We start from the raw sequence: 9083 nt of genomic DNA, 5'->3' as shown, positions 1-9083 counted from the left end.
AGCTGTTGATTTTCACAATAATACAGACTCCATAATACTGATCTGTTTACGCTTTATGAAAATCAAGATTTTTTTGTATTGCTTATACTAAATGCACTAACAGTGGAGTTTTCCATCTGCAGATTATACTGAATGACCAGCAGTGGCAGTCTTTCACAACAGATTTTCTCCGCATCGCCAAGAATAAATAAAAAAAAAAAAAAGCAAGTCTTCCGGCGTACTGCATCATTTTAACAATTTATATGGTAAGTAAAACTCACAACCATTTCTTTGGGCATTCAAGAGACGTTCAGAGCATGTGAATGTCCTCACTACCTTGTAGTGGGGTCCCATGCTTGAATATAATTTCTGTCAATAAGGAAGAATTATGGATCACATTGTGTTGGTCATGATAGATAATAAAAGACTGACTGCCTCCAAGGCTACCAAAGCCTGCTTTAGATCCTGGTGCTTGCCTTATTCCATTCAGGGAAATTGCTGCCTTTGAGGCTGAAATGTACTATCTTACTTTAAAACGATAGCCTTACTTTGTCGCTTAAGGAAACTCATTTAACCTCTTCCCCTGCACTCTGTGTGTTGGGCTCTGATACTGGAGTTGGATTGTTAAGGATAATCTCTGTTTTTGTATCAACATCCCACATTAAAAAAAAACCCAATGCTATGACTGGTTGAGAGACCTTTACCATTCCACCTCCTACTTGCCTTGCAGTCATGAATAAAGACAGTAACCGAGTGCATAATTGCTGATATCTCATCCTCCTGTGTGTCACCTTCACCCAGGGCAATTGGTCCAGTGGTGCTCTGACATCATAAAGCTAAAGCAGAATGTCGTCTGACGTGAGGGTCACTCAGTTGCCTAGCAAGCAATAGAATACCTTAATCTTGGTATTGAAATGAGTAGCAGGTTAGACAGGATGCCCAACTGACAACTAAGATGGTGAGATGAAAGAAATTAGGGCATTTTTTGCGATTTCTAAATCTGTATGAACCTAAGTTTGAGCATAAGATTCTCGATTTCACTATCCCTGAAGCGGTAGAAATTGGGTAAAATGGAAATGGTAAATACACTATTCAAGGTTTGTATTATTCCCACTAACAGTAGCATAACCCTTCCTCTCTCAACTTATCAGCTGAAATAATTGCTACTACTGTACAATATCTTAAATGTAATAAATGAAGTGAGAAGGGTACCCTGCCACTTGGCTGGCAAAAAGATGTATTTATCTATGCCCTAATGTACATGCCACAGTTGTTTAGAGAGCATTAGGAAACGAGGCATTGATTTGAATTTCGAATGAGCTGTTGATTTTCACAATAATACAGACTCCATAATAGTGATCTGTTTACGCTTTATGAAAATCAAGATTTTTTTGTATTGCTTATACTAAATGCACTAACAGTGGAGTTTTCCATCTGCAGATTATACTGAATGACCAGCAGTGGCAGTGTTTCACAACAGATTTTCTCCGCATCGCCAAGAATAAATAAAAAAAAAAAAAAGCACGTCTTCCGGCGTACTGCATCATTTTACCAATTTATATGGTAAGTAAAACTCACAACCATTTCTTTGGGCATTCAAGAGACGTTCAGAGCATGTGAATGTCCTCACTACCTTGTAGTGGGGTCCCATGCTTGAATATAATTTCTGTCAATAAGGAAGAATTATGGATCACATTGTGTTGGTCATGATAGATAATAAAAGACTGACTGCCTCCAAGGCTACCAAAGCCTGCTTTAGATCCTGGTGCTTGCCTTATTCCATTCAGGGAAATTGCTGCCTTTGAGGCTGAAATGTACTATCTTACTTTAAAACGATAGCCTTACTTTGTCGCTTAAGGAAACTCATTTAACCTCTTCCCCTGCACTCTGTGTGTTGGGCTCTGATACTGGAGTTGGATTGTTAAGGATAATCTCTGTTTTTGTATCAACATCCCACTTTAAAAAAAAACCCAATGCTATGACTGGTTGAGAGACCTTTACCATTCCACCTCCTACTTGCCTTGCAGTCATGAATACAGACAGTAACCGAGTGCATAATTGCTGATATCTCATCCTCCTGTGTGTCACCTTCACCCAGGGCAATTGGTCCAGTGGTGCTCTGACATCATAAAGCTAAGGCAGAATGTCGTCTGACGTGAGGGTCACTCAGTTGCCAAGCAAGCAATAGAATACCTTAATCTTGGTATTGAAATGAGTAGCAGGTTAGACAGGATGCCCAACTGACAACTAAGATGGTGAGATGAAAGAAATTAGGGCATTTTTTGCGATTTCTAAATCTGTATGAACGTAAGTTTGAGCATAAGATTCTCGATTTCACTATCCCTGAATCGGTAGAAATTGGCTAAAATGGAAATGGTAAATACACTATTCAAAGTTTGTATTATTCCCAATAACTGTAGCATAACCCTTCCTCTCTCAACTTATCAGCTGAAATAATTGCTACTACTGTACAATATCTTAAATGTAATAAATGAAGTGAGAAGGGTACCCTGCCACTTGGCTGGCAAAAAGATGTATTTATCTATGCCCTAATGTACATGCCACAGTTGTTTAGAGAGCATTAGGAAACGAGGCATTGATTTGAATTTCGAATGAGCTGTTGATTTTCACAATAATACAGACTCCATAATAGTGATCTGTTTACGCTTTATGAAAATCAAGATTGTTTTGTATTGCTTATACTAAATGCACTAACAGTGGAGTTTTCCATCTGCAGATTATACTGAATGACCAGCAGTGGCAGTGTTTCACAACAGATTTTCTCTGCATCGCCGAGAATAAAGAAAAAAAAAAAAAAGCAAGTCTTCCGGCGTACTGCATCATTTTACCAATTTATATGGTAAGTAAAACTCACCACCATTTCTTTGGGCATTAAAGAGACGTTCAGAGCATGTGAATGTCCTCACTACCTTGTAGTGGGGTCCCATGCTTGAATATAATTTCTGTCAATAAGGAAGAATTATGGATCACATTGTGTTGGTCATGATAGATAATAAAAGACTGACTGCCTCCAAGGCTACCAAAGCCTGCTTTAGATCCTGGTGCTTGCCTTATTCCATTCAAGGAAATTGCTGCCTTTGAGGCTGAAATGTACTATTTTACTTTAAAACGATAGCCTTACTTTGTCGCTTAAGGAAACTCATTTAACCTCTTCCCCTGCACTCTGTGTGTTGGGCTCTGATACTGGAGTTGGATTGTTGTTAAGGATAATCTCTGTTTTTGTATCTCCATCCCACTTTCAAAAAGGCCCCAATGCTATGACTGGTTGAGAGCCCTTTACCATTCCACCTCCTATTTGCCTTGCAGTCATAAATACAGACAGTAACCGAGTGCATAATTGCTGATATCTCATCCTCCTGTGTGTCACCTTCACCCAGGGCAATTGGTCCAGTGGTACTCTGACATCATAAAGCTAAAGCAGAATGTCGTCTGACGTGAGGGTCACTCAGTTGCCTAGCAAGCAATAGAATACCTTTATCTTGGTATTGAAATGAGTAGCAGGTTAGACAGGATGCCCAACTGAGAACTAAGATGGTGAGATGAAAGAAATTAGGGCATTTTTTGCGATTTCTAAATCTGTATGAACCTAAGTTTGAGCATAAGATTCTCGATTTCACTATCCCTGAAGCGGTAGAAATTGGGTAAAATGGAAATGGTAAATACACTATTCAAGGTTTGTATTATTCCCACTAACAGTAGCATAACCCTTCCTCTCTCAACTTATCAGCTGAAATAATTGCTACTACTGTACAATATCTTAAATGTAATAAATGAAGTGAGAAGGGTACCCTGCCACTTGGCTGGCAAAAAGGTGTATTTATCTATGCCCTAATTTACGTGCCATAGTAGTTTAGAGAGCATTAGGAAACGAGGCATTGATTTGAATTTCTAATGAGCTGTTGATTTTCACAATAATACAGACTCCATAATACTGATCTGTTTACGCTTTATGAAAATCAAGATTTTTTTGTATTGCTTATACTAAATGCACTAACAGTGGAGTTTTCCATCTGCAGATTATACTGAATGACCAGCAGTGGCAGTCTTTCACAACAGATTTTCTCCGCATCGCCAAGAATAAATAAAAAAAAAAAAAAGCAAGTCTTCCGGCGTACTGCATCATTTTAACAATTTATATGGTAAGTAAAACTCACAACCATTTCTTTGGGCATTCAAGAGACGTTCAGAGCATGTGAATGTCCTCACTACCTTGTAGTGGGGTCCCATGCTTGAATATAATTTCTGTCAATAAGGAAGAATTATGGATCACATTGTGTTGGTCATGATAGATAATAAAAGACTGACTGCCTCCAAGGCTACCAAAGCCTGCTTTAGATCCTGGTGCTTGCCTTATTCCATTCAGGGAAATTGCTGCCTTTGAGGCTGAAATGTACTATCTTACTTTAAAACGATAGCCTTACTTTGTCGCTTAAGGAAACTCATTTAACCTCTTCCCCTGCACTCTGTGTGTTGGGCTCTGATACTGGAGTTGGATTGTTAAGGATAATCTCTGTTTTTGTATCAACATCCCACATTAAAAAAAAAACCAATGCTATGACTGGTTGAGAGACCTTTACCATTCCACCTCCTACTTGCCTTGCAGTCATGAATAAAGACAGTAACCGAGTGCATAATTGCTGATATCTCATCCTCCTGTGTGTCACCTTCACCCAGGGCAATTGGTCCAGTGGTGCTCTGACATCATAAAGCTAAAGCAGAATGTCGTCTGACGTGAGGGTCACTCAGTTGCCTAGCAAGCAATAGAATACCTTAATCTTGGTATTGAAATGAGTAGCAGGTTAGACAGGATGCCCAACTGACAACTAAGATGGTGAGATGAAAGAAATTAGGGCATTTTTTGCGATTTCTAAATCTGTATGAACGTAAGTTTGAGCATAAGATTCTCGATTTCACTATCCCTGAATCGGTAGAAATTGGCTGAAATGGTAAATACACTATTCAAAGTTTGTATTATTCCCACTAACTGTAGCATAACCCTTCCTCTCTCAACTTATCAGCTGAAATAATTGCTACTACTGTACAATATCTTAAATGTAATAAATGAAGTGAGAAGGGTACCCTGCCACTTGGCTGGCAAAAAGATGTATTTATCTCTGCCCTAATGTACATGCCACAGTTGTTTAGAGAGCATTAGGAAACGAGGCATTGATTTGAATTTCGAATGAGCTGTTGATTTTCACAATAATACAGACTCCATAATACTGATCTGTTTACGCTTTATGAAAATCAAGATTTTTTTGTATTGCTTATACTAAATGCACTAACAGTGGAGTTTTCCATCTGCAGATTATACTGAATGACCAGCAGTGGCAGTGTTTCACAACAGATTTTCTCCGCATCGCCGAGAATAAAAAATAAAAAGCAAGTCTTCGGCGTACTGCATCATTTTACCAATTTATATGGTAAGTAAAACTCACAACCATTTCTTTGGGCATTCAGGAGATGTTCAGAGCATGTGAATGTCCTCACTACCTTGTAGTGGGGTCCCATGCTTGAATATAATTTCTGTCAATAAGGAAGAATTATGGATCACATTGTGTTGGTCAGGATAGATAATAAAAGACTGACTGCCTCCAAGGCTACCAAAGCCTGCTTTAGATCCTGGTGCTTGCCTTATTCCATTCAGGGAAATTGCTGCCTTTGAGGCTGAAATGTACTATCTTACTTTAAAACGATAGCCTTACTTTGTCGCTTAAGGAAACTCATTTAACCTCTTCCCCTGCACTCTGTGTGTTGGGCTCTGATACTGGAGTTGGATTGTTGTTAAGGATAATCTCTGTTTTTGTATCTCCATCCCACTTTCAATGCTATGACTGGTTGAGAGCCCTTTACCATTCCACCTCCTATTTGCCTTGCAGTCATAAATACAGACAGTAACCGAGTGCATAATTGCTGATATCTCATCCTCCTGTGTGTCACCTTCACCCAGGGCAATTGGTCCAGTGGTACTCTGACATCATAAAGCTAAAGCAGAATGTCGTCTGACGTGAGGGTCACTCAGTTGCCTAGCAAGCAATAGAATTCCTTTATCTTGGTATTGAAATGAGTAGCAGGTTAGACAGGATGCCCAACTGAAAACTAAGATGGTGAGAGGAAAGAAATTAGGGCATTTTTTGCGATTTCTAAATCTGTATGAACGTACGTTTCAGCATAAGATTCTCGATTTCACTATCCCTGAATTGGTAGAAATTGGCTAAAATGGAAATGGTAAATACACTATTCAAAGTTTGTATTATTCCCACTAACTGTAGCATAACCCTTCCTCTCAACTTATCCGCTGAAATAATTGCTACTACTGTACAATATCTTAAATGTAATAAATGAAGTGAGAAGGGTACCCTGCCACTTGGCTGGCAAAAAGATGTATTTATCTATGCCCTAATGTACGTGCCACAGTTGTTTAGAGAGCATTAGGAAATGAGGCATTTATTTGAATTTCTAATGAGCTGTTGATTTTCACAATAATACAGACTCCATAATACTGGTCTGTTTACGCTTTATGAAAATCAAGATTTTTTTGTATTGCTTATACTAAATGCACTAACAGTGGAGTTTTCCATCTGCAGATTATACTGAATGACCAGCAGTGGCAGTGTTTCACAACAGATTTTCTCCGCATCGCCGAGAATAAAGAAAAAAAAAAAAAAGCAAGTCTTCCGGCGTACTGCATCATTTTACCAATTTATATGGTAAGTAAAACTCACAACCATTTCTTTGGGCATTAAAGAGACGTTCAGAGCATGTGAATGTCCTTACTACCTTGTAGTGGGGTCCCATGCTTGAATATAATTTCTGTCAATAAGGAAGAATTATGGATCACATTGTGTTGGTCATGATAGATAATAAAAGACTGACTGCCTCCAAGGCTACCAAAGCCTGCTTTAGATCCTGGTGCTTGCCTTATTCCATTCAAGGAAATTGCTGCCTTTGAGGCTGAAATGTACTATCTTACTTTAAAACGATAGCCTTACTTTGTCGCTTAAGGAAACTCATTTAACCTCTTCCCTTGCACTCTGTGTGTTGGGCTCTGATACTGGAGTTGGATTGTTAAGGATAATCTCTGTTTTTGTATCTCCATCCCACTTTCAAAAAAACCCCAATGCTATGACTGTTTGAGAGCCCTTTACCATTCCACCTCCTACTTGCCTTGCAGTCATGAATACAGACAGTAACCGAGTGCATAATTGCTGATATCTCATCCTCCTGTGTGTCACCTTCACCCAGGGCAATTGGTCCAGTGGTGCTCTGACATCATAAAGCTAAAGCAGAATGTCGTCTGTTGTGAGGGCCACTCAGTTGCCTAGCAAGCAATAGAATACCTTTATTTTGGTATTGAAATGAGTAGCAGCTTAGACAGGATGCCCAACTGAAAACTAAGAAGGTGAGATGAAAGAAATTAGGGGATTTTTTGCGATTTCTAAATCTGTATGAACCGAAGTTTGAGCATAAGAGTCTCGATTTCACTATCCCTGAACTGGTAGAAATTGGCTAACATGGAAATGGTAAATACACTATTCAAAGTTTGTATTATTCCCACTAACTGTAGCATAACCCTTCCTCTCTCAACTTATCAGCTGAAATAATTGCTACTACTGTACAATATCTGAAATTTAATAAATGAAGTGAGAAGGGTACCCTGCCACTTGGCTGGCAAAAAGGTGTATTTATCTATGCCCTAATTTACGTGCCATAGTAGTTTAGAGAGCATTAGGAAACGAGGCATTGATTTGAATTTCTAATGAGCTGTTGATTTTCACAATAATACAGACTCCATAATACTGATCTGTTTACGCTTTATGAAAATCAAGATTTTTTTGTATTGCTTATACTAAATGCACTAACAGTGGAGTTTTCCATCTGCAGATTATACTGAATGACCAGCAGTGGCAGTCTTTCACAACAGATTTTCTCCGCATCGCCAAGAATAAATAAAAAAAAAAAAAAGCAAGTCTTCCGGCGTACTGCATCATTTTAACAATTTATATGGTAAGTAAAACTCACAACCATTTCTTTGGGCATTCAAGAGACGTTCAGAGCATGTGAATGTCCTCACTACCTTGTAGTGGGGTCCCATGCTTGAATATAATTTCTGTCAATAAGGAAGAATTATGGATCACATTGTGTTGGTCATGATAGATAATAAAAGACTGACTGCCTCCAAGGCTACCAAAGCCTGCTTTAGATCCTGGTGCTTGCCTTATTCCATTCAGGGAAATTGCTGCCTTTGAGGCTGAAATGTACTATCTTACTTTAAAACGATAGCCTTACTTTGTCGCTTAAGGAAACTCATTTAACCTCTTCCCCTGCACTCTGTGTGTTGGGCTCTGATACTGGAGTTGGATTGTTAAGGATAATCTCTGTTTTTGTATCAACATCCCACATTAAAAAAAAACCCAATGCTATGACTGGTTGAGAGACCTTTACCATTCCACCTCCTACTTGCCTTGCAGTCATGAATAAAGACAGTAACCGAGTGCATAATTGCTGATATCTCATCCTCCTGTGTGTCACCTTCACCCAGGGCAATTGGTCCAGTGGTGCTCTGACATCATAAAGCTAAAGCAGAATGTCGTCTGACGTGAGGGTCACTCAGTTGCCTAGCAAGCAATAGAATACCTTAATCTTGGTATTGAAATGAGTAGCAGGTTAGACAGGATGCCCAACTGACAACTAAGATGGTGAGATGAAAGAAATTAGGGCATTTTTTGCGATTTCTAAATCTGTATGAACGTAAGTTTGAGCATAAGATTCTCGATTTCACTATCCCTGAATCGGTAGAAATTGGCTGAAATGGTAAATACACTATTCAAAGTTTGTATTATTCCCACTAACTGTAGCATAACCCTTCCTCTCTCAACTTATCAGCTGAAATAATTGCTACTACTGTACAATATCTTAAATGTAATAAATGAAGTGAGAAGGGTACCCTGCCACTTGGCTGGCAAAAAGATGTATTTATCTCTGCCCTAATGTACATGCCACAGTTGTTTAGAGAGCATTAGGAAACGAGGCATTGATTTGAATTTCGAATGAGCTGTTGATTTTCACAATAATACAGACTC

Source organism: Triturus cristatus, chromosome 7 (assembly GCF_964204655.1).
Source record: "Triturus cristatus chromosome 7, aTriCri1.1, whole genome shotgun sequence".
NCBI classification, from domain to species: Eukaryota; Metazoa; Chordata; class Amphibia; order Caudata; family Salamandridae; genus Triturus; species Triturus cristatus.
This window is presented reverse-complemented; position numbering follows the sequence as displayed.